Below are 23,981 nucleotides of genomic sequence, written 5' to 3'. Positions count from 1 at the left end.
TATTTTTAGTTTTTTAAGGAACTTCCATACTGTTCTCCATAGTGGCTGTATCAATTTACATTCCTATCAACAGTGCAAGAGGGTTCCCTTTCCTCCACACCCTCTCTAGTATTTATTGTTTGTAGATTTTTTGATGATGGCCATTCTGACGGGTGTGAGATGATACCTCATTGTGGTTTTGATTTGCATTTCTCTAATGATTAATGAGGTTGAGCATTCTTTCATGTGTTTGTTGGCCATCTGTATATCTTCTTTGCAGAAATGTCTATTTAGGTCTTCTGCCCATTTTTGGATTGGGATGTTTGTTTATTTTTGATATTGAGCTGTATGAGCTGCTTGTATATTTTGGAGATTAATCCTTTGTCCGTTGCTTTCTTACAAATATTTTCTCCCGTTCTGAGGGTAGACTGAATAATTTGCTGGTGGTTTTGAAAAGTTCTTAAGGATGTTTTGGTACACAGGAAATTCTAAAAATGCACCTTATCATTTCTTCCCCGGTTTATCTAGACCATTTCCCAGCAACTGTGGGTCTTTATTTTTCCAAATCTCTTGATCATTTACCATACTGACTTCACGTGTTTTATTTTATTTTATTTTATTTTATTTATTTATGGCTGTGTTGGGTCTTCATTTCTGTGCGAGGGCTTTCTCTAGTTGCGGCAAGTGGGGGCCACTCTTCATCGCAGTGCGTGGGCCTCTCATTATCGCAGCCTCTCTTGTTGCAGAGTACAGGCTCCAGACGCACAGGGTCAGTAATTGTGACTCATGGGCCTAGTTGCTCCACGGCATGTGGGATCTTCCCAGACCAGGGCTCAGACCCTTGTCCCCTGCATTGGCAGGCAGATTCTCAACCACTGCGCCACCAGAGAAGCCCCTGCCTTCACATTTGATCACGTTTCTCTGTCTTTTGTTCTCTCTCTATTGCTTTTTATTTATTTATTTGTTTATATTTACTTATTTACTTATTTATTTTGGCCATGCCACATGGCTTGCGGGATATTAGTTCCCTAACCAGGGATTGAACCTGGGCCATGGCAGTGAAAGCGCCGAGTCCTAACCACTGGACCGCCAGGGAATTCCCTCTCTTGCTTTTTAGCAAAAGGAACCACTTCTTTTTATTTTCAACACAGTTAAACTAATGTCAAGCGTGGGTTGCTATTTTCTAGATGACTAGAAATTTTACTTAATTACATTCAATGTTTTGCCTCTTCCTAATGTTTCGTCAAATTTCTTGATTTTATACAGTGCCAAGGAGATTATCAATTATGTCTTTCCATGTTAAATACTCACTGTGCTGGTTCTCATGGTTTCTCCAGTAGCTAAATGGTGTTTTGATATAAAGCTGTTTTAAAGGATAGCTATTACACTCTAACTAGCATACAGATTTCTATTTGGATATCTCTGTGAGTGAACCTGTACCATACTCATTTTCCTATTGTCAAGGTCCATATTGTTCATGGCCTTTCTCAGACTGCTTCTCCATCAAAGGATATGAGGCTTGATCATGAATTAGGAATGTCACTACTTCCTCCCCCTGATGGTAAGATCCTAGTAGGCTTGGAAACAACTGGGACATGTCTGGAAACTCTTGCTCACTGAGGGGCTCTTTGGGGCATATGATCTTTCTACCATTACTTGATGTTGTAGGTCAGGAATTCAAGAAGCATTAGCTGGGCAGTTCATTTCCGATCCATGTGTTTTCAACTGGGGCAGCTGGGCCTAGAGAGTGCAATTATCCAAGATGGTTTCTTCACTCACAAGTGCGGCATGTTGGTGCTACTTGGCCTCTCTCTCTCTCTTTCCATGTGATGTCTCTTCCTCCAGGGCTTTTCCATATGGCTTGGGCTTTTCACAGCATGGTGACCTGAGGGTAATTGGATTTCTTACTTGCAGGTTTAGGGCTCTAAGAGCAAGTGTTCTAAGAATCTCTCTCTCTTTTAAAGAAAAACTTTCCCCACTTTGTTTTGTTGTTATTTCTTGGACCCTCATTTATGGCAGTACAGGAACTAGTTTTAAAAGACTCAGTTTGTAGAGTCCTTCTATACAATAAATTCAGACCTTAGGGCTCAAATACTAAGATAAACAGATGTTTGGTTTGAATTATATGGCAAGCCACTTTGTTTTGTTAGAGAACTTTCAAGTTTAGTGAAAGATTGGGTTTAAGATTTTTTTTTTCTTATTTGAGGATAAAATACTGAAACCGAACCAGCTCTGGGGCAAAGGAGCAATGGTGGCAGAGACCTAGACTCCAGGAGAATAATCTGCAACACTTCTGGTCTCATTTTCCAGCACCCGCAGTGACTGCTGGTCAGAGATGCTGCGAGAAAAGTTGCCTAGAGTTAAGAGTCTTACTGTCTTGGAAACAGTCAGCAACTTTCAATCCAACTTTTGACAAGTTGACAAAGTTTGTATTTTGCAAACTCTCCTCAGCCCCACAACCCTTTCTTGCACACACTTTATAGTGTTTTCTTCCTTTAGACGTAGCCCTCCAAAGTTATCACACCCTCAAGGCCACATCAGTACTGACTTGTTTTATACCAGTCCTCTGATAGACAGGTTCAGACAAAGACACAGATTTCTCCATGAAGACATTCCAGTCCTCCTTTTGTCTTTAAACAGGAAGAGCCATTATTTTAACACAAATGACACCCTCCTCAGTGGTGACACTCTGAAGCAGACAAGCCAGTTGTCAAGTCATCTTAGAGGTGGGGGAGATTAGATTCCTTCTAATGTCTTTCACATCCTGCTAAATTCAGAAGAGACTGATATTTAACCCTAGAATTTTTATTTCCTTTGATATTTAGCCTAAAATAGAAAGAGGATGTTTGTCCTTTTTGATGCTACTGGCTTAAGTACATACGTTTTTATGTTATAAGATCATGCTCGATTTTTAAAAGAGGCTGTTCCATTTCTGTTTGTCCTCCTCACACACATACAGAGTTATTGCCAAGAGGAATGCTATGTGCACAAGGACAGCTAAGACCACATACTGTCATTAGCTGGGAGTCAGATTACCCAGCACATGGACAGTGGCATGTGCTAGAGCTATGTGTAACTAGAAGAGTCCTAGAGAGGGGAAGGGGAATCTGTAGCATTAAGCAGGCTTCGCAAATTAAAAAAAAAAAAAAGAAAGATCACGTACAACAATCCTCTCTGAGCTTGATTTTAAAAACTTACAATGAGGTTAATCACCAGCACTGTACTAACCACTTTGTATGCGTTATCTCATTCACTCCCATAAAACCCCCAAGCTACAGAGATATCATTGTTCTCATTTTACAAATAAGGAAACATAAGCTTAGAGAGGTTATACAAATTGCCCAAACACACATAGCTGGTAAGTGGTGAAGCCAGGAATAAAATATTCACAGTCCATATCTAGAGCAGAGGGCTTTTAACCGCTACTATAAGAAATATACTCCTTTTTTTTTTTTTTTTTTTTTTTTGCGGTACGCGGGCCTCTCACTGTTGTGGCCTATCCTGTTGCGGAGCACAGGCTCCAGATGCGCAGGCTCAGCGGCCATGGCTCACGGGCCCAGCCGCTCCGCGGCACATGGGATCCTCCCGGACCGGGGCACGAACCCGTGTCCCCTGCATCGGCAGGTGGACTCTCAACCACTGCACCACCAGGGAAACCCAGAAATATACTTCTTGACCTGTGTACTCCTTAGGAAATAGGAGGAAAGGGGATCTAAATTCCAATGAAAAGCCTAGCCTTTGTCAAAATTCAGTTAGTTACTCTTGTATGGATCTATTTCTTGATTCTGTCTTCTGTTCTGTGTTTCTATCCCTCTTCTAATACCCCAGTGTCTTGCTTACTGTAGCTCTAAAGCTTTGGGTTTAGGAGGGACCTTATACGGATATGAACAGAGATGTCCATTAATAATCTTCTCATATACAGGGCACTGGGTCAGAAACTTAATTCTGACAGTGGTCTCTGTGTATTACTTAGATGTGTAAGAAATTAGATGTGGTGTTGAGCTAAATCATACCGGAAAGTGTGTAAAAAGCTGTTTGCAAAGTGTGAGAGAGATGTGTGGTGAGTATATTGATCCCATTTTGGGGATATGAAATAGCTTTGGGTTAAAGCTCCAAAGACCCATATCAGAGAGCTTGGGAGAGGCAGAACTGAAAATGTGTTCAGTAAATAAAAATATTGAGTCCCAAAGGGCAAATTTTTACTAGGTCCAGCCCCCCTCACTACAGAATATGGTGTAATGATACCCCACTTCAGTTCTCTCAAGAAAGTTACCAAAAATATTTGCAAACAGTGTGACTGACAGGGCTTAATTTCCAAAATATACTAACAGCTCATACAACTCAACAACAAAATAACAAGCAACCCAATCGAAAAATGGGCAGAAGACTTAAAGAGACATTTCTCCAAAGAAGATATACAGATGGCCAATAGGCACATGAAAAGATACTCAACATTGCTAATTATTAGAGAAATGCAAATCAAAACTACAATGAGGTACCACCTCATGCCAGTCAGAATGGCCTTCATCAAAAAGTCTACAAATAATAAATGCTGGAGAGGGTGTGGAGAAGAGGGAACCCCTCCTACACTGTTGGAATGTAAATTGGTGCAGCCACTGTGGAAAGCAGTATGGAGGTTCCTCAGAAAACTGAAAATAGAATTACCATATGCTCCAGCAATCCCACTCCTGGGCATATATCCAGACAAAACTATAATTTTTATTTTTTATTTATTTTATTTTTGGCTGCATTGGGTCTTGTTGCTGTGCACAGGCTTTTCTCTGGTTGCGACGAGCAGGGGCTACTCTTTGTTGTGGTGCGCGGGTTTCTCATTGCAGTGGCTTCTCTTGTTGCGGAGCATAGGCACTAGGCACATGGGCTTCAGTAGTTGTGGCTTGAGCGCTCTAGAGTTCAGGCTCAATAGTTGTGGTGCACGGGCTTAGTTGCTCCGCGGCATGTGAGATCTTCCCAGACCAGGGATTGAACCCGTGTCCCTTGCGCTGGCAGGTGGATTCTTAACCACTGTGCCACCAGGGAAGCCAAAAAGTATAATTAAAAAACATACATGCACCCCTGTCTTCATAGCAGCACTATTCATAATAGCCAAGACATGGAAACTACCTAAATGTCCATTGACAGATGTAATGGATAAAGAAGATGAGGTACATATATACAGTGGAATACTACTCAGCCATAAAAAGGAACAAAATAATGCCATTTGCATCAACATGGATGCAAGTAGAGATAATCACACTAAGTGAAGTAAGTCAGAAAGAGAAAGACAAATACCATATTATATCACTTATGTGTGGAATTTAAAATATGATACAAATGAACCTATCTATGAAACAGAAATAGAATCAAGGACATAGAGAATAGACTGGTGGTTGCTAAGGGGGAGAGGGGTGGGAGAGGGTTGGATTTGGAGTTTGGGATTAGCTGATGCAAACTGGTATATATAGAATGGATAAACAAGGTCCTACTGTATAGCATAGGGATCTATATTCAATATCCTGCGATTCACCATAATGGAAAAGAATATGAAAAAGAAGGTATATATATGTATATCTGAGTCCTTTGCTGTACTGCAGTAATTAATACAACATTGTAATTCAACTATACTTCAATAAAAAATAAATTAAAAAAAATAAAGTTACCAAAGAATACACAGGGGAGGGGGCAAGGGTAATTAGGACAGCTTATCAGGACATCTTTCTTCCCTAACTTCCTTCTTTTAGCAGAGTTTAATTAGCTCATTGTCACCTTGGCAATATTGAACTGTGTGAGAGACCAAGAAGCTGAATACAGAGTGGGAGAGAGAAGTGTGACAGTGTCAAGCTTGTGGAGGCAAGGGCAGTTGGAAGTGCCAGGAGATGGAAGTGTCATAATAGTAGACAAACGTGTAGAGCAGGAGCTTTTTTTTTTTTTTTTTTTTTTTTGAGCAGGAGCTTTTTGAGGAGGTAGTAGAGAAGCTGGGGTTTAGAGAGGACTGAGAGAGGAAGTCAGGCTTTGCAGTGTCAGACTTAATCTCAGGGCTGTCCCTGGTCCCTACAGTAGCTTCTGGGACAGTACAAAAGTGATGTCCCTTGGAATCATAGACTCTTAGAGCCCCATATTACCTTGGAGTCCATCAAGTAAATCTAGCTCCTCAATTTTAGTTTAAAGGGGACTTACAGCAGTGACTGTCTAGTTGATCCCGAAACAATTTTGATATTCATGTCAGGCTTTAACATCCCTTTCTTTTGCAGTTTCCTCTCCTGTGAAAAATCCTGTTCATAAAAGGCCCTGTGTGTGTATGTCCTTGTGTGTTTTTGTGCATATGTTGTCTATGTTGGGTCTGGTTTGTCAGACAACAGAGTGAAGGATGGTGATTCTAGTTACTTTTTTAGCTGCAGAACTGAAACCAAATTAGTCAATCCATAGATATTTAGTGAGTATCTGCTCAGTGTAGTCCTTTGTTTCTGAGGGCTGGACAGCATACCTTAGGTACATAATTTGGATAACCCTTTGCTTTCTAGGTGCTTACATATTCTACAGGGAAATAAATAATGATGATAACAATCCCTCAAGCACCACAGAGGGCACTCGAGGGCTTCCCTGGTGATGCAGTGGTTAAGAATCTGCCTGCTAACGCAGGGGACACGGGTTCGAGCCCTGGGCCGGGAAGATCCCACATGCTGCGGAGCAAGTAAGCCTGTGTGCCACAACTACTGAGCCTGTGCTCTAGAGCCCACGAGCCACAACTACTGAGCCCACGTGCCACAACTACTGAAGCCCCTGCTCCTAGAGCCCGTGCTCCACAACAAGAGAAGCCACTGCAATGAGAAGCCTGCACACCGCAAGGAAGAGTAACCCCCGCTCACTACAACTAGAAAAAGCCCGTGCACAGCAACGAAGACCCAGCACAGCCAAAAATAAATAAATAATTTTTTTAAAAAGCTAATAAAAAAAAGAAAAGCACTTAATAGTTTTACAGTGGTTCTCAAAATTTAATGTACATATGCAGCACCTGAAAATCTTGTTAAAATGCAGATTCTAATTGAGTAGGTCTGGGTGGGGGCCTGAGATCATGCTTTTCTCACAAGCTCCCAGATAAAACTGATGCTGTTGGTCCACAGACGACACTTTGACAAATAGCATGGCAAAGTGTCTTAACATTGGTTAAAATGTGAGGCATGCATAGGAAATACAAGTAAGTCATTTTAACAGGAGACAAAGTTGGAAAGATTGGTTAGGATCAAATCTCCAAGAGCTTTGAATGCCAGGGTAAGGTTTTAGATGATATGGGTTAAGGAATCATTGCAGGTCTGTACTGGGTATAGAGTGACCTGATAGGACTTAAGGGAGATTTATTAGTCATCATGTATAGAACATATGGGGTAGAAGTTTCGTATTAGGTATCAAGTAGCAGAGACTCAACTCCTGGCCCTTAATGCCAGATGAGGAAACTTGCAGAAAAGAGAGAGGAGAAGATTGGCAATAAGGAAGCTATCTGCTTAAAGACTGACCCTGGGTTTGGGGGCTGGAAGTTGTTTGGATCATAAATCTCTTTTCTCTGCCCAGATTCCAAGAGATCCCTGCCAATCCCTTGGAATTCCGGCCAGTTCTACCAAGCTATAGGAATTACCACATTTTAGAGAAGTAGAGTACCGTAAAATTCAGTCAGCACTAAAACTATCCTGAGTATAATTTAATTCTTTTGATTCATAATGTATTTTTAGGAACTTGGGATGTTCTATGTAACTGAATCTTCCAGAAAATTGAAACAATCCTGTGAGTGCCAAAAGATTTAAAAGAGTAAAAGTTGTAGATGCTTAGGGCAAAAATTCTAAAAATGCAGAGTACGGAAGGTATAAAGTGAAAAATAAAAGTTGACCTTTTCCTCCTAAAGCAACTAGAGAAAGAAGAACAAACAAGACCCAAAGTTATTAGAAGTAAGGAACTCATAAAGATCAGAGGGACTTCCCTGGTGGCACAGTGGTTAAGAATCCGCCTGCCAATGCAGGGGACACGGGTTCAAGCCCTGGTCCGGGAAGATCCCATATGCCGCAGAGCAACTAAGCCCACATGCTACAACTACTGAGCCTGTGCTCTGGAGCCTGCGAGCCACAACTACTGAAGCCCACGTGTCGCAACGAAGAGTAGCCCCTGCTCACCGCAACTAGAGAAAGCCCACACGCAGCAGTGAAGACCCAACACAGCCAAAAATAAATAATAAAAAAAATAAAAATAAAAAAATAAAAAGATCAGAGCCGAAATAAATGAAATAGAGACTAAAAAAAGATAGAAAAGATGTATGAAACTAAAAGCTGGTTCTTTGAAAATATAAACAAAACTGATAAACCTTTAGTGAGACTCATTAGGAAAAAAAGGGAGAGGGCCCAAATCAATAAAATCAGAAATGAAAAAGAAGTTACAACTGACACCACAGAAACACAAAGGAACATAAAAGACTGCTATGAGCAACTATATGCCAATAAAATGGACAATCTAGAAGAAATGGACAAATTCTTAGAAAGGTGCAATCTCCCACGACTGAACCACAAAGAAATAGAAAATATGAACAGGCCAATTACCAGTACTGGAATTGAATCAGTAATTTAAAAAGTCCCAACAAATGTAAGTCCAGGATCAGATGGCTTTACAGGTGAATTCTACCAAACATTTAGAGAAGAGTTAACAACACCTGTCCTTCTGAAACTGTTCCAAAAAATTGCAGAGGAAGAAACACTTCCAAAATCATTCTGTGAGGCCTCCATCACCCCAATAACAAAACCAGGCAAAGATATCAGAAAAACAGAAAATTGCAGGCCAATATCACTGATGAACATAGATGCAAAAATCCTCAACAAAATACTAGCAAATCAGTTCCAACAATGTATTAAAAGGATTGTACATGATAATCAAGTGGGATTTATCTCACGGATGTGAGGATTTCTCAATATCTGCAAATCAATCAATGGGATACACCACATTAACAAATTGAAGAATAAAAACCATATGATCATCTCAGTAGATGCAGAAAAAGCTTTTAAGAAAATTCATTTATGGTAGAAACTCTCCAGAAACTGGGCATAGAGGGCCTACCTCAACATAATAAAGACCATATATGACAAAACCAGAGCTAACATCATACTCAGTGGTAAAAAGCTGAAAGAATTCCCTCTAAGATCAGGAGCAATACAAGGATTCCCACTCTTGACACTTTTATTCAACATAGTTTTGGAAGTCCTAGCCACAGCAATCAGAGAAGAAAAGGAAATAAAAGGAATCCAAATTGGAAAGGAAGAAGTAAAACTGTCACTGTTTGCAGAAGACATGATACTATACATAGAAAATCCTAAAGGCACCACCAGAAAACTACTCATCAATGAATTTGGTGAAGTTGCTGAATACAAAATTAATATACAGAAATCTGTTGCATTTCTGTACTCTAACAATGAGATATCAGAAAGAGAAATTAAGGAAACAATCCCATTTACCATTGCATCGAAAAGGGTAAAATATCTAGGAATAAACCTACCTAAGGAGGCAGAAGACCTGCACTCTGAAAACTATAAGACGCTGATGAAAGAAATTGATGACCATAGAAACAGATGGAAAGATATACTGTGTTCGTGGATTGGAAGAATCAGTATTGTTAAAATGACCATACTACCCAAGGCAGTCTATAGATTCAGTGCAACCCCTATCAAATTACCAATGGCATTTTTCACAGAACTGGAACAAAAAAAATTTTTAATTTGTGTAGAAACACAAAAGACTCTGAAGAGCTGAAACAATCTTGAGAGAGAATGGAGCTGGAGGAATCATGCTCCCTGACTTCAGACTATACTAAAAAAGCTACAGTAATCAAAACAGTATGGCACTGACACAAAAACAGACACATAGATCAGTGGAATAGGATAGAAAGCCCAGAAAAAATCCACACACATATGGTCAGTTAGTCTACGACAAAGAAGGCAAGAATATACAGTGAAGAAAAGACAGTCTTTTCAATAATTGGTGCTGGGAAAACTGGATAGCTACATGTAAAAGAATGAAGTTGGAACATTCTCTAATACCATATACAAAAATAAACTCAAAATGGATCAAAGACCTAAGTGTAAGACTGGACACTATAAAACTTCTAGAGGAAAACATAGGCAGGATGCTCTTTGACATATATCTCAGCAATGTTTTTTTTGGATCCATCTCCTAGAGTAATGGAAACAAAACCAAAATAAACAAATGGGACCTAATCAAACTTATAAGCCTTGGCACAGCAAAGGAAACCATAACAGAACAAAAAGACAACCTACAGAATGAGATAAAATATTTGCAAATGATGTGACTGACAAGGGATTAATAATGCAAAATATACTAACAGCTCATACAGCTCAATATAAAAAGCAAACACCCCAATCAAAAAATGGGCAGTAAGATCTAAATAGACATTTCTCCAAAGAAGATACACAGATGGCCAAAGGCACATGAAAAGATGCTCAACATTGCTAATTATTAGAGAAATGCAAATCAAAACCACAATAAGGTATCACCTCACACCAGTCAGAATGGCCATCATCAAAAAGTCTACAGATAATAAATTCTGGAGAGGGTGTGGATAACAGGGAACCCTCCTACACTGTTGGTGGGAATGTAAATTGGTGTAGCCATTATGGAGAATATATGAAGGTTTCTTAAACTAAAAATAGAACTACCATATGATCCAGTAATGCCACTCCTGGGCATACATCTGGAAAAGATGAAAACTCTAATTTGAAAAGATACATGCACTCCATTGTTCATAGCAGCACTACTTACAATAGCCAAGACATGGAAGCAACCTAAATGTCTGTCAACAGAGGAATGGATAAAGAAGATGTGATATATATATATATATATATATATACGCACACACACACACGCACACACACACACACACACACACACACACAAAATGAAATATTACTCAGCTATAAAAGAATGAAATAATGCCATTTTCGGCAACATGGATGGATCTACAGATTATCATACTAAGTGAAGTAAGTCAGATAGAGAAAGAGAAATATTAGGTGATACCACTTATATGTGGAATCTAAAATAATGATCCAAATGAATTTATTTACCAAACAGAAATAGACTCACAGACATAGGAAACAAACTTATGGTTATCAAGGGGGAAAGTGGGGGGAGGGCTAAATTTGGAATTTGGGATTAACAGATATACACTATTATATATAAACTAGATAAACAACAAGGGCCTGCTATATAGCACAGGGAACTATATTCAGTATCTTATACTGACCTAATGGAAAAGAATCTGAAAAAGAGACTCAATCACCTTGCTGTAAACCTGAAACATTGTAAATCAACTGTACTTCAATAAAAAATAAAGATTAAAAAAGCTGACCCTTTCTAGTCTCTAATTTGTTATTAACAATTTTTAATATTCTTTCTGATATTTAATCATATATATATAGCTATGTATATAATTTAATTTTCTTTTTTCAGAAATGTAATCATACTATTTGTATTATTCTACACCTTGCCTTTACACTTAATATATCTGGGTCATCTTTGATAATAGCACATAAAAATCTAATTTTTTCTTCTAAATTCCTACATAGAATTTTTATATAGTTTATAATAGTTAATCAGTTCCCTATTGAAAAATATCTGGGTTGTTAAAAACAATACTTAAGTGAGCATCTTTATAAATACACCTTTGCATGCTTTTTAAAGTATATCTATAGCAGTGGAATTACAGCGGAAAAAAGCATATGCATTTTGAATTTTAATAGTTACGGCCACATTACCCTTTTCTAAAATGGTACATTCTCAATAATTAGTTGAGAATCACTTCCTTGTAATCCTCATAATTGGGCATCTCATTGTTTTGTAGACTTGCATTTCTGTAATCTGGAATGAGGTTGTACAACTTTTCTGTGTTTATTGGTTACTTTTGCTTTCTGCTCTTGTAAAATGCCTGTTGAGAAATATGATCTTCCAAACTGCACATAGAACATTAACGATGTATTTTTACAGCTATACTTTTACAGTTAGACTTCATTCAAGGAAAATATTTAACAGTCTTTTAGAATCTCGAGATTCTTTTTCTTTCTTTTTTTTTTTTTACACAATATATTGTCACACCAAATATTTAATATCAAGGTGATGACATTTGGTCTTTCTATTTGATTTAATGAACAGTAGTATCTTACTCAGACTTCAGTCTAATTTAAGCCTCATACAAGTTTGGAAAATTCCTGGAGTGGAAAGCTCCAGAAAAAAAAGGGGCGGGGGTATGTGTGATAGTTGACTTCACTCCCTGCTCTGTCAAAACAGTACATGCCTTCCTCCCACTTTGGTGAGAAATAACCTTGGGGATAAATTTATATATACCCATGGGTACAATTCTGAGTTTGGGGCTCATGCGTTTTTTGTGCAGTGTATACTGTTTCTACCACACTGTAGCTTCTTAGGAAATGTCCAAGAAAAACAACAATAATGCTGGTATTTGGTTTGTCATTTGTGGCTCAGGGCATCAGTGGGGCATAGAGCAGAATTCTTGCTGAGGAATATGATCCTCCCTTGATTCTAATTTTATCTTTGTGGAGCAGCTTTTAAATATGAGGACAGCTGGTGTTGGATAAATCTGTCCTCACAAGCTGTATGAGTTTGAAATAAAGTTAAATATTTGGGGTTAAATCCAAATGCAAAAACGTGAAAGTATTGATTAATCTTTTGATGCTTCCCTTTCTGCATCTTGGTGAACAGGCACTTATTATTCATTGTGAACTCCTAGCAACAGTCCAATTTGAAGCTTAAGATAAGGAGAATAATGTGTGCTCTAGTTTAAGTTCTAACATTTCATAAAAGGTAAAGCACAATTCTTGCTTTTCACCCCATCTTCCACCCTGCTGATAAAAACGATAGGCTATACATACCTGTTTTTGTTAGGAACCTCTCTTTCTTTGTCTTTCTCTTTTGAGTAAAAAGTTGCTACCAATGAAATAGTGAAGCCCACATTTCCACTTGGGTTAGGATAATAATCCTCTGTGTCCTCTAAAAATTTGCAAATGATGGGACCCCAAACTCCTAGTAGATTCTCCCCCAGGTGACTAAATGTCTTGCTAGTTGCTAAGGGATAAATAAGGGTGGTGAGCTCAGAGAACAGTCTGGTTGCTAGCTTTTCTTCAGCTGACTGGATTACTAAGGTAGAAAAGCACTAAAAATAAATCAGGGCACAAATTCTCCTGCCAGGGGTTGAGTATTGAGATAACTTGTCTTCTCGGCTGGTGTTGACATCATCTATTCTAATGCACACTGCAAATAGGAGCCAGAATGAGAAACATATTTGGCCATGGACTAGTGTTAGTAAAAGTCTGTAGCCCTGTACTTAATGTTGCTTCTTGTCAGCATCAATTAATTAGTCCCTCCAGCTCCTGTGGGAGAGAGCTAAATACATGCAGGTGAGAACTCGAAACAAACTCAGGGCCAGTCTCAGGGGAAATCACTCGATCTCTTCTAGATTCAAATATAACTTTGCTAGGTCTCTAACATATCAGTTGGGTTTCAGTGTTTCCCCCAAGTGGTCAGAGTCCACCAGAGTTAGAAAAGTGGTAAGACCTCTCAGGTATTCATTTCTAGGACTTGAAGACTTCACAGTCATCCAAGTCACCTGACATGGAGTAAAGAAATATTCTTATTGCTGAATTTCTGTTTCTGTTGTTGCTTTGGATGTCCTGAACAGAGAGCCTTTGCCAGTCAGAATTACTCTGTGGATTTCGTTTGAACTCAGATGGAGGGGAAATTCATATAAATCACTACCTTCTTTATATTTATCCCTACCATCTTTTCATTTTATAGAAAGTTGCCTTTAACTGGAATAATACTGTGTCACACTGATTCAGTACTTGATACTCACAAAACGCTTTCACACATTTATCTTGTGACCTTCAGAACAAGTCTTTAAGGAAGATAGATTATTATCTATCTTCTTCTTATTATTATTATTATCCTCTTATTAACTGCTGGACTTAGAAAAGCCAACAGATTCAGATGTTGACAACAATTGGTGTTAAGAGCCCTGGGAGCTCTGGAATTTCTTGGTCCACTAAGCAATGTGCAGTCTGACCCAGGGCCCTCTCTCCAAGTCTGGAGGTTTGTTCTATTTTTATAAAATAATTTATTTAAATGTTTCTATAAAAATGCATTTTCATTTTAGAAAACTTTGAAAATATGGCAGAGAAGTGAGAGAAAAAAATCAACCACAGACCCAGTACACAAAAACAAATTCCTTGGGTTTCCTTAGGTTTTTGACTAAATCTGTGGGCTGGAAGGAGAGATGAAATAGTTATTCAGTAATGCTCATTGTGTGTCTACCCATTTCCCTGCATTTAGCATAATGTACATTATAGACATTTTAGTCAAGCTGCCTCCAGGGAGCCTTTGCAGGTAGGTGTTGGCTCTGGACCTTTTGAGCTGAGCTATAAAAGGTGTCATCCCTGGTAGAGACCAACTATTCACTGTCCTCCTTTCATTACTCTTTGTTTGTTTGTTTCCTCCACACAACCTTCTTCCTTTCCTTCTGGCTATATCAGTACAACCTCTCTTCATCTTTCCCAGCAAGTTGTCATTTCCAGTCTTAAAGTCACCAGCAGCATTTTTGCAGGCCTTTCTTCAAATTCTGCCTGGCTTCCCCGATGTAGAGTCAAGAACCAGGTAACATTGAAACAACAAAAGGGCTGCTCTTTCTCTAGTATGCTTGGCACTCAGAAGGTACATCTGACCAAGAGGAGTGCTGGAAAGTGCAGGGACTTCAGCACCTCCAGATGTTTGGAGCCAGGAAATGCTGAATTCCAATATATCTTCGAACCCCCTCTTGCATTTTTCTTAGTGCTTTAATAATAGACATTAGGTAAGTGTATATTGATGACTGTGTGAATGAGTGAGCTAGTGAGTGAGTGAATATATTTGGTCCTGTGAGTAGAGGTGGGAAGTCACTGTACTGACTTCTTATAAATTAAAAGCATCTGGATTGTATTCTCTGTCCTGAGCCCAAGGAATTAGAAATATTTGATTTTCCTCATCTGTAGGATCACTATGATATGAGAAAACCCAGACAGCAGCCTTGGTTTCAAAGGTACTCACAGCCTCCACGTTGTCTGTGTGCTTTTCTTCTCCTGTTGTCCTCACAGGAAGAGCCCCTCAGGGCTGGGTTTGTTTGAGGTAGATCCCTGCTGTCTGGTAAGGAGGGGCATAAACTGGAATGACAGCTGTCGGCAGAGAGGCTAGAGTATCAACTGGAAGGACTGGGGAAGGGTCTATCTATTCCACTGTATTTGGTGCAGCCTTTGTATTAATGACACTTGGGGAGTGCACATCCTTGCAACAGAAGACCAAAAAATATATGACCATGAGTTAACCACTAATAGTTATACATCAAATCTGAATGGAAACCAGGAGATAAAAGGCAGGGCAGAAGACAAAGTCTCATGGTGAGCAAAGCATTTTTAGCTGGAATGTAAAGAATTTTGGTATTGGCATTTCAAGGAAATTCAAGCTGCCCTTCCTCTCAATCCAGAAGACAGGAGATAGCTCACAGTTGCTTGGGTCAGGATTATAATTTTACTGATTTCAGAAATGTCATATTAATATCAGCATTGACTTTGGTGGAGGATCTATGCAGGGTTGTAGATCTTTGTGGAGAGGTATGTGGAACAGCACATTTTTTCTTCGAAGCTTAAGACTTCTGTTTTACGTGCTGTTGGTAGATGTGCTTTTGATTGTGCTGGATTGATCAATACACCTAAAATATAAAGAATGTAGGTCCAATAAATAGAGAAACTTCTTGTTATCATGAGTAAGCTGAAAATTTCTGTGATAAGTATAGACTTCCACTCTGTCGTAAATTATGATTTAGCAACAAGCTTTGTTTGAGGACCTACTGTGTGCCCAGTACTGAGCAGCTGGAGAGTGCTATGGAAGAGCTAACAAAAGGAAGAAACAGATGTCATGCTACATTTACACTAAGTGTATCCTAAGTGCAGTCCTTAGTGTCACTGAGTAAGTAATCCCTAAGTAATACAGCCTTACTACAGTACAGTAAACTAAGTGCAATTGATCACAACTCCACATACATGGTATAAAAATTTCCAAAGCCATCCCACTCAGCCAGTATTTTTTGAGCATCTCCTGTAGGCCAACTACTTTCTTTTGTTTTTTTTCATAGCTCCAGACTACTTCTCTCTCTAGTTTCAGTCAGTTGTTTAAAAATTAAATGATGCTTCTTGGTCATGACAGAAGCTGGGGGAATTCAGTATAATCCCATTTCCAGTAGCACTGCAAAAAGGCAAATTGTTTTGGAATGATTCATTAGAAATACGGTCTCCCTCGTCAAGGGATGGCATATACCATCAGAAGGGAAGTAATTTATGTGATGTAATGATGAGTGCTGATGGCTTAAAAGTCTCTGTTAGCTGTAGGAATCTGTGACTGAGCATCTGGCTCCTGGAAGTTGGTTCTTACCAGGCTGTCAAAGATCAAGGCAAGCTTCAGGTCATCCAAGCCAACTACTCCTTAAAAAACTGTTTTAAAACAGACAAGGACCTCAAGTCAAAAAAGAGAAGCCATTTGCCAAAGTAGTGAATTACCTTGAATGCCAGAAGAATGTCGGGAAAAATTGTGAAATTTGAAAAAAAAATTACTGAGAATCCTTTAGAATGCTAGGCATTGACTAGTATGTTCTTCCAAGTTATCTGATTCTGTAGTGATCTGTACCTTTCAGTGTCTTTGAACTGTTTTAAACTCTATAAAGTTGTAGAAAACTGAGGGTAATGCAAATTATTCTTGTTTATAAAAAAGCAAACCAATTTTGTTTTGTGGAAGTGCAGTTGACCACCTCTTCCAAGAGGCTAGTTTTGCATCTGTTAACAAATTAATTTCAGCATTTCTGGCTACCTCTAGAACCAGTTTTTAACATCTTCTGATTCTGTCTTTAATTAATTAGTTAAATAAAACCTTGACATGTGTTTGTTTTATATTTATATGACAGTCATAATTTTACCTTAAATAATTATCCTTTAACAGGAAGGAACTAGGATTTTAGTAAGAGCTCTCTGTTCTTCCTTCATTGTGAATAGATATAGGCCCTGTTTACATGGGTTTCTGAGATGGCTAAGCCATCACTTGTAATTTTTTTGGTCACATTTTTTTTTTTTTTTTTTTTGGTATGCGGGCCTCTCACTGCTGTGGCCTCTCCCGTTGCGGAGCACAGGCTCCGGACGCGGAGGCCTAGCGGCCATGGCTCACGGGCCCAGTCGCTCCGCGGCATGTGGGATCTTCCCGGACCAGGGCACGAACCCGTGTCCCCTGCATCGGCAGGCGGATTCTCAACCACTGCGCCACCAGGGAAGCCCTTTTGGTCACATTTTTGTGTTTATAGGCCATGTGGATAACATCTTAAAAACTCACTGAGATGAATTTCATGTAATATAAAACTAACTTTTTTTTTCTTTTTTAGAATGTTTGTTATAAAACTAACCATTTTAAAATGAACAATTCAGGGGACTTCCCTGGTGGTGCAGTGGTTAAGTTTCTGTGCTCCCAATGAAGGGAGCCTGGGTTCGATCCCTGGTTGGGGAACTAGATCCCACATGCATGCTGCAACTAAGAGTTCGCATGCCAGAAATAAGGAGCTTGTGTGCCACAACTAAGGAGCCATGAGCTGCAACTAAGGAGCCTACAAGCTGCAGCTAAAAAAGAGCCTGCCTGCTGCAACTAAGGAGCCCACGTGCCACAACTAAGAAGCTGGTGAGCTGCAACTAAGGAGCCAGCCTGCTGCAACTAAGACCACCAACCAACCAACCAATCAACCAACCAAATAAATAAATAAATATTAAAAATGAACAATTCAGTGGCATTTAGTACATTCACAGTGTTGTACAACCACACCTCTATCTAGTTCCAAAACGTTTCCATCACTCCAAGTAGAACACCTTATCTATTAAACAGTTTTTCCCTACTCTTCCTTCCCCATTACCCCTGGCATGCACACATCTGCATTCTTTGTCTATGGATTTATCTGTTCTGGATGTTTCATATAAATGTAATCATATAATATGTGACCTTTTGTATCTGACTTCTTTTACTTAGCATAATATCTATCCATATTGTAGCATATATCTGTAATCCATTCTTTTTTATGGCTGAATAATATTCCATTGTATGTATGTACCACAGTTTGTCCATGTGCTTGTTGATGGACATCTGGGCTGTTTCTACCTTTTGGCTATTGTGAATAGTGTTAGTATGAACATGCATGAACATCTGCTTGTTTAAGTACCTGTTTTTTATTCTTTTGGGTATGTATCATGGAGCAAAATTGTGACATCATATGGTAATTCTCTGTTTAGCTTTTTGAGAGGAACCACCTAATTGTTTTCCACAGAGACAACTATTTTATTATATATTCCCATCAACAATGTATGAGGGTTCCAATTTCTTTGTATCCTCAATGACCCTTGTTATTTTCCATTTTTAAAAGTATTGCCACTCTACTGGGTGTGAAGTGGTATCTCATTGTGGTTTCGATTTGCATTTCTCTAATGACTGAAGGTGTTGCCTATCTTTTCATGTTCTTGTTAATCATGTAGAATTTTGAACAGTAACATCATGTTTTGAATATGCTAGGGAAGCTGGCTATTAAAAAGATATCTTTGATAACTCCCACTATAATACAAGTAATTATCCCTTAGTTTATGTTTCTTAATTTAAGATTTTATACATTAAGTTTATTAAATGATTCTATAGAAAAAGTTATGTTTTTTGGACAAAATTAGGATTTTCTCCACTCCCTAAGTGATGCTCTTTATAAGGTGTTTTCACAGACCATGCCTGAACCTTCCACAGTATCAAGCAAGTACTCTTAAGGAACTCAGAGAAATGTTTCCATGGTGATAGTATCTGTCCTTGTGAAACACTACTGTGTGAGCTGTTCCATGCATTAAAGTCTTGCTTGGGGCTGTCTCTTTGTAAGATTTATTTGCTGATTTGCTTTTTAAACGTGGATACATAGTACAGTTTTTAATAATAACAATAACAACATCTAACATTTGTTGAATATTTGTTAGGTACCAGGCTCTCTACTAGGCATTTTATGTACATTATATCTTGTAATCCTAGTAGAATATTAGCTCCTAAGGGTAGATTCTTTTTTTTCTTGTGCATTGTATCTCTACCATCGAACAGAGTATCTGTTACAGAGCAGGTGTTCAACAAATGTCATTGAATGAATAAACAACCTTTTGAGATAGTTTCTGTGATTACCTTCATTTTGCAAATGAGGAAGCTGAGGCTAAGAAATGTAAAGCAATTTTCCCGAGATCATACAGATGGGCAGTGGTGGAGCCTAAATCAGAACTCGGGCAGCCTACTCCAGTCTATACCAAGTTGCCTTTTAAGCCGTAGTATTCAGGATGCCACTTTCACCTCTTCCTTCTACATTCTACAGGGTGGCCAGCTAGTTTTGTCAAATAAAGAGAAAGCAATCATTCATTTCAGTTCAAGAAAATATTTATTAATGGCCATCTGTGTGCTGAGACATTTGTTGGGTGTAATGTTGAGAACTGGGAATTAAGAAAATGAGTTTCTATTATGGATTTTGACACTACCTTGAACAAGTCATATACTCTTTCTAGACTTTGGAGTCCTCATGTGGAAAATTGAAAAGTTAGACTATATAATCTAAGTCTGCTCCTGCAGTAAAATATAATAAGTTTAAGAAACAGCACCGATAAGGCCACAATGAAGTTGTTTGCTGAAGATAGGGGTGGTGGGGAATGTAATTGGTTTATATATATTAATCTTTAATCTAGAAGGAGTAAAAAAAAAAGGAAAGGCAACAAGGTGGTAAATATATGATGGCAGTGGTAGAGTGTATCATCTAGAAGAGATAATAAAGCAACTATCCAAGTAACAAGGAAGCCTCAGCTCACCCTTAATTTTAAGAAATGAGATTTGTTTCTATCCTAACCCTTACCTCTGAGAAGCATAATAGCCTACGGTTATTTAGTATTTTACAGTTTCTCCATGCTTTTCTTTACTTTGTGCCCTGTAACTGCTGAGAAGTAGTTTGGGGATGATAGTTGGGAAAACCAAGGGCCTAGCCAAGCTTATACAGTTGTCTAATGATTCTCAATCTTGGGTTTTTGATACTCCAGGCTGTCATCCTGGGGTCTGAAGAAAATGTGAAATTATTATTTTTTACTGATATGAATTTTTCTTTTAAATGCACTTGATTAAAAAAATATATATAGCCGTATGACACTTTTCCCTTTGGTTTCTAAAAGTAGAGGATATTGCCTAATAGAACAGGTAATAATAGGGTACTAAAACTTCCAAAACAATGTGTTAACTTTTTAAGGAAAAAGATCTTATAGACAAAACACCCTTTTAAAGGCTCACTTGTTTTATACTTTAAATTGGGTCCAATGATTATATTACTTCCTCTGCAAAGTTTAGCCAGTAAATGCACTAAACGTACATCAGATGCCTGGTGTGTACAAAGCACTATGCTGGATGCCTAAGAAATTTAAAGATGACTCTTTCCCTCAATCTTATAAAAGTTTTGAAAGCTTTACAAATAACCACAGCATATGATGTAATATTATGAGTGCCTGAAGCTAAATCTAAAGTGTTATAGGAAATACAGAAGATATCCCTTTAAGTTGTAGTGGCTTAGAAAGTCTTCTTGGAAGGGGAGATAGTGGAGCCAAGTCTTGAAGGATGCATATATTCAGATGAGAGAGAGAGGGAGAGAGAAATATTAACAGATGGAGGGAATAGTATGAAAATGGGCTCAAGAGGAAGAATATTTAGGGTGTATTTGATAGTTTATGGGAGTGGAGGGAAGTTATAAAAGATGCATAGTGGGAAGTAGTGGGAAATAGGGAGAAGAAATGAATTAGAAGTTGTGAACAAGTTTGTACACCCTGACAAATACTGTTAGAAAGATTCTTCCAACAGTTGGTTCTTTGTGTGCCTATCAATGTTTCTTTCCCATTCCTGTCCCACACTAAATAAAACAAAAGAATAAACAGTTAATTCCTTCATTCAGCAAATATTTGTTGAGTACTTGCTCTGTCCCAGGTGTTATGTTAGGAGCATAAGCTATAAAGATAAACTAGACACAGTCCTGCCCTCAAGGAGCTCACAGTCTCGTGGGGAAGACCAACTCTTGGTTAAAAAGGGGGTACATACAAAGTGCTCATTATATTTGAAATGGGGCCACCTTGAAAAAGAATGATCTTGGCTGCCCTGGGCTAATCGCCTGAGCTCTGTTTTTAGCCCTTGGGAGCAACCTCAGGATGTGTGGCATACCAGAAGAACAGCTGCATACTATATTCTGAAAATGATGAAAGTGACGCCTCTGTTTTTCCAGACCCAGAGCAGTGACTCTGAGGAGAGCCAAGCTCTTTCTCCCCTGGCTTGTGCTGGTGGGCACATTGTTGCAAATATTTTAGAGGGGAAGTTTCACATTTTCCTACCTTTGTCCTAAAGAAAGGCGATATGGAGAAAGAACGGATAAAGGAGTAATAAACTATAGAGTCCTTTCATCGATTATTTCTTAATGTAGCAAGAGATGGTAATAATAATGATAGATAATATTTATTGAGTGCTTACTTTGTGCCAAGCACTATGATGAGGGCTTTAACATACGGTACCCAATTTAACTAACGCAGTAGTCATGAAAACCAGCTGCTGTTTTCATCACTCATTACAGATAAGGAAACTGAGGCTTAAAAAGATTAAGTAACTTTCCTATGTCACATAGCTCATAAGTGGATATAATGGGAAGTATATTGGAATGGGCTTTATATTTCATATTTTATAGAGAAAGCTAAAGCCTAGAGAGAAGTGGTTGGTCCATAGGTGCAGAGCAGAATGACGTCAGTGCCAGATTTAGAACTCATGTCTCAATTTTATGATCCTTAAAACAATTGTAATTCTTTTGTAATAGAAAATTTTAAACATATATATTACTCAGCTTCTTCAGTTACCTATTCATGATCAATGTTATTTCATCTGTACTTCCACTCACCTGCCCTCTACCATATTAATTTGAAGCAAATACTAAACATTATATTATTTCATCTGTAAATATACCAGAATGTTTCTCTAAAAGATGAGTCATTTAAAAAGCATAATCATAATACCATAATCTATGTTTAATAATTTAGGTGAACCAAAATAAATAATAATTCCTTAACACCATCAATTATCTAGTCTAAGTTCACATTTCCAATTGTCTCAAAAGTGTTATAATTTTTTCTTACAGTTTGTTTGCTTGAATCAGGATCCAAGTAAGGTCTACACATTACAGTAGATTGATGTATCTTTTAAGTCTCTTTTAATCTACAGCTTTCCCTCACCTTTTAAATTTTCTTGTAATTTAAATTGTTGAAAAAACTGTTTGTCCTATAGAGCTTCCTGCAATTTTTATTTTGTTGATTGTATCCCTATAGTTTGTGTAGTTTAAGATGTTCCTTTGTCTTCTATATTTCCTGTAAATTGGTAGTTGGATCTAGAGGCTTGGTCATATTCAGGTTTGTTACATACCTTTTTGCAAAACTACAGATGACATTGTATCATTAGGAAGCACATAATGTCTAGTTATCTCTCTTTTTGTGATGTTAGGAATCATTGATGCTTAATGCCTAGATACATTAATTTATTGGAGCTTGCAAAGCCTTCCATTTCCAGCAATGATGAGTATCAAGAAGAGAATTTACTCTCTCACTCTAAACAACTAAAAAACCCAACCGGATACAGAAAAGAATAGTTTTCAGACATTGGACAACAGACATCACAGCACTGTGATCTGTAAAGGAAGGGAAATGACATAATGTCTGGCATCCAGTGAAAAATTACTGGATGTGCAAAGAAACACGATCATACAGTCAAAATATAAAATTTAATTAATAGAATCCTGAAATGAGAGATCATAGAATTAGTAGACAAGATATTAAAAGAGCTAGTATGAATATGCTTCACTTGTTCAAGAAGTAGAGGAAAATATGAGTATAACAAGGAGAGGAAATGGAAGATATAAAAAAAGACCCAAGTCTAGAGATGAAAAATACAGTATTTGAGATGAAAATTACATTGCATGGGATTAACAGCAGATTTGACACAGTAGAAGAAAAGGTTAGATACTTGAAGACAACAATAGAAACTATCCAAAATAAAGCACAGAGAAAAAAGCCTGAAAAAAAAAAAAGCATTAGTGAACTGTGGGACAATATCAAGTGGTCTAACATACATATAATTGGAATTAGAGAAGGGCAGGGACACCAGAAAAATATTTGAAAAAATGATGGCTGAAAAATTACCAAGCACCTTAAGAGGACCTGGAGACCTCTGATTCTGTTGTAATGAAAGACAAGACTGCTTCTCTGCAGATAAAGTGATGGTTTCATGATGAGCAGGCAGAAAGCTATAATTTAGACTAAGCCTTTTAGAGTATATGGTGATCTGCTGTATAACATAATGTGCTGTCTTCCTCTTAGGGTCATCCTGGAAAAAGATACTTGTCTTTTGTTTTCCTCTTCTTTCTATTGTTGAATCTCCTATCCACTCTTAAAGGGATTCCTTCCCCTCCTCCACTGAAGACCCCCAAAGTGCCCCTAGTTACCCAAGGAAGGCCTGCACTTGTTTCCTAAGCATCCACCTGGGCTCCAGATTCCATCTATTCATCTGTGCAGCCATCCCAGCCTTCCCTAATGAAATTTTGACCCACTTTGGTCCTGTCAGCCCATCTTTTTATTTTATTTTATTAAAAAATTTTTTTAAAATTTTTTAACTTTCTATTTTATATTGGAGTATAGTTGATTAACAATGTTGTGATAGTTTCAGGTGTACAGCTGAGTGATTCAGTTATACATATATATGTATCCATTCTTTTTCAAATTATTTTCCCATTTAAGTTGTTACATAATATTGAGCAGAGTTGCCTGTGC

At 38.1% G+C, this 23,981-nt stretch overlaps 1 protein-coding gene across 1 annotated transcript in view; it reads right to left on the bottom strand.

Moving 5' to 3' along the window:
• Window positions 1–13,065, bottom strand: part of LOC131755101 (palladin-like) — a 30,759-nt gene extending 17,694 nt beyond the window's left edge. The window contains exon 1 of the mRNA XM_067033302.1: window positions 12,909–13,065. The gene's annotated coding sequence lies outside the window, so the exon portion shown is untranslated. The remainder of the gene's footprint in view (window positions 1–12,908) is intronic.
• Between the last annotated feature and the right edge of the window lie 10,916 nt (window positions 13,066–23,981).

The sequence above is a fragment of the Kogia breviceps genome, chromosome 4 (genome assembly GCF_026419965.1).
Source record: "Kogia breviceps isolate mKogBre1 chromosome 4, mKogBre1 haplotype 1, whole genome shotgun sequence".
In the NCBI taxonomy this organism is placed as follows: Eukaryota; Metazoa; Chordata; class Mammalia; order Artiodactyla; family Physeteridae; genus Kogia; species Kogia breviceps.
This window is presented reverse-complemented; position numbering and strand designations above follow the sequence as displayed.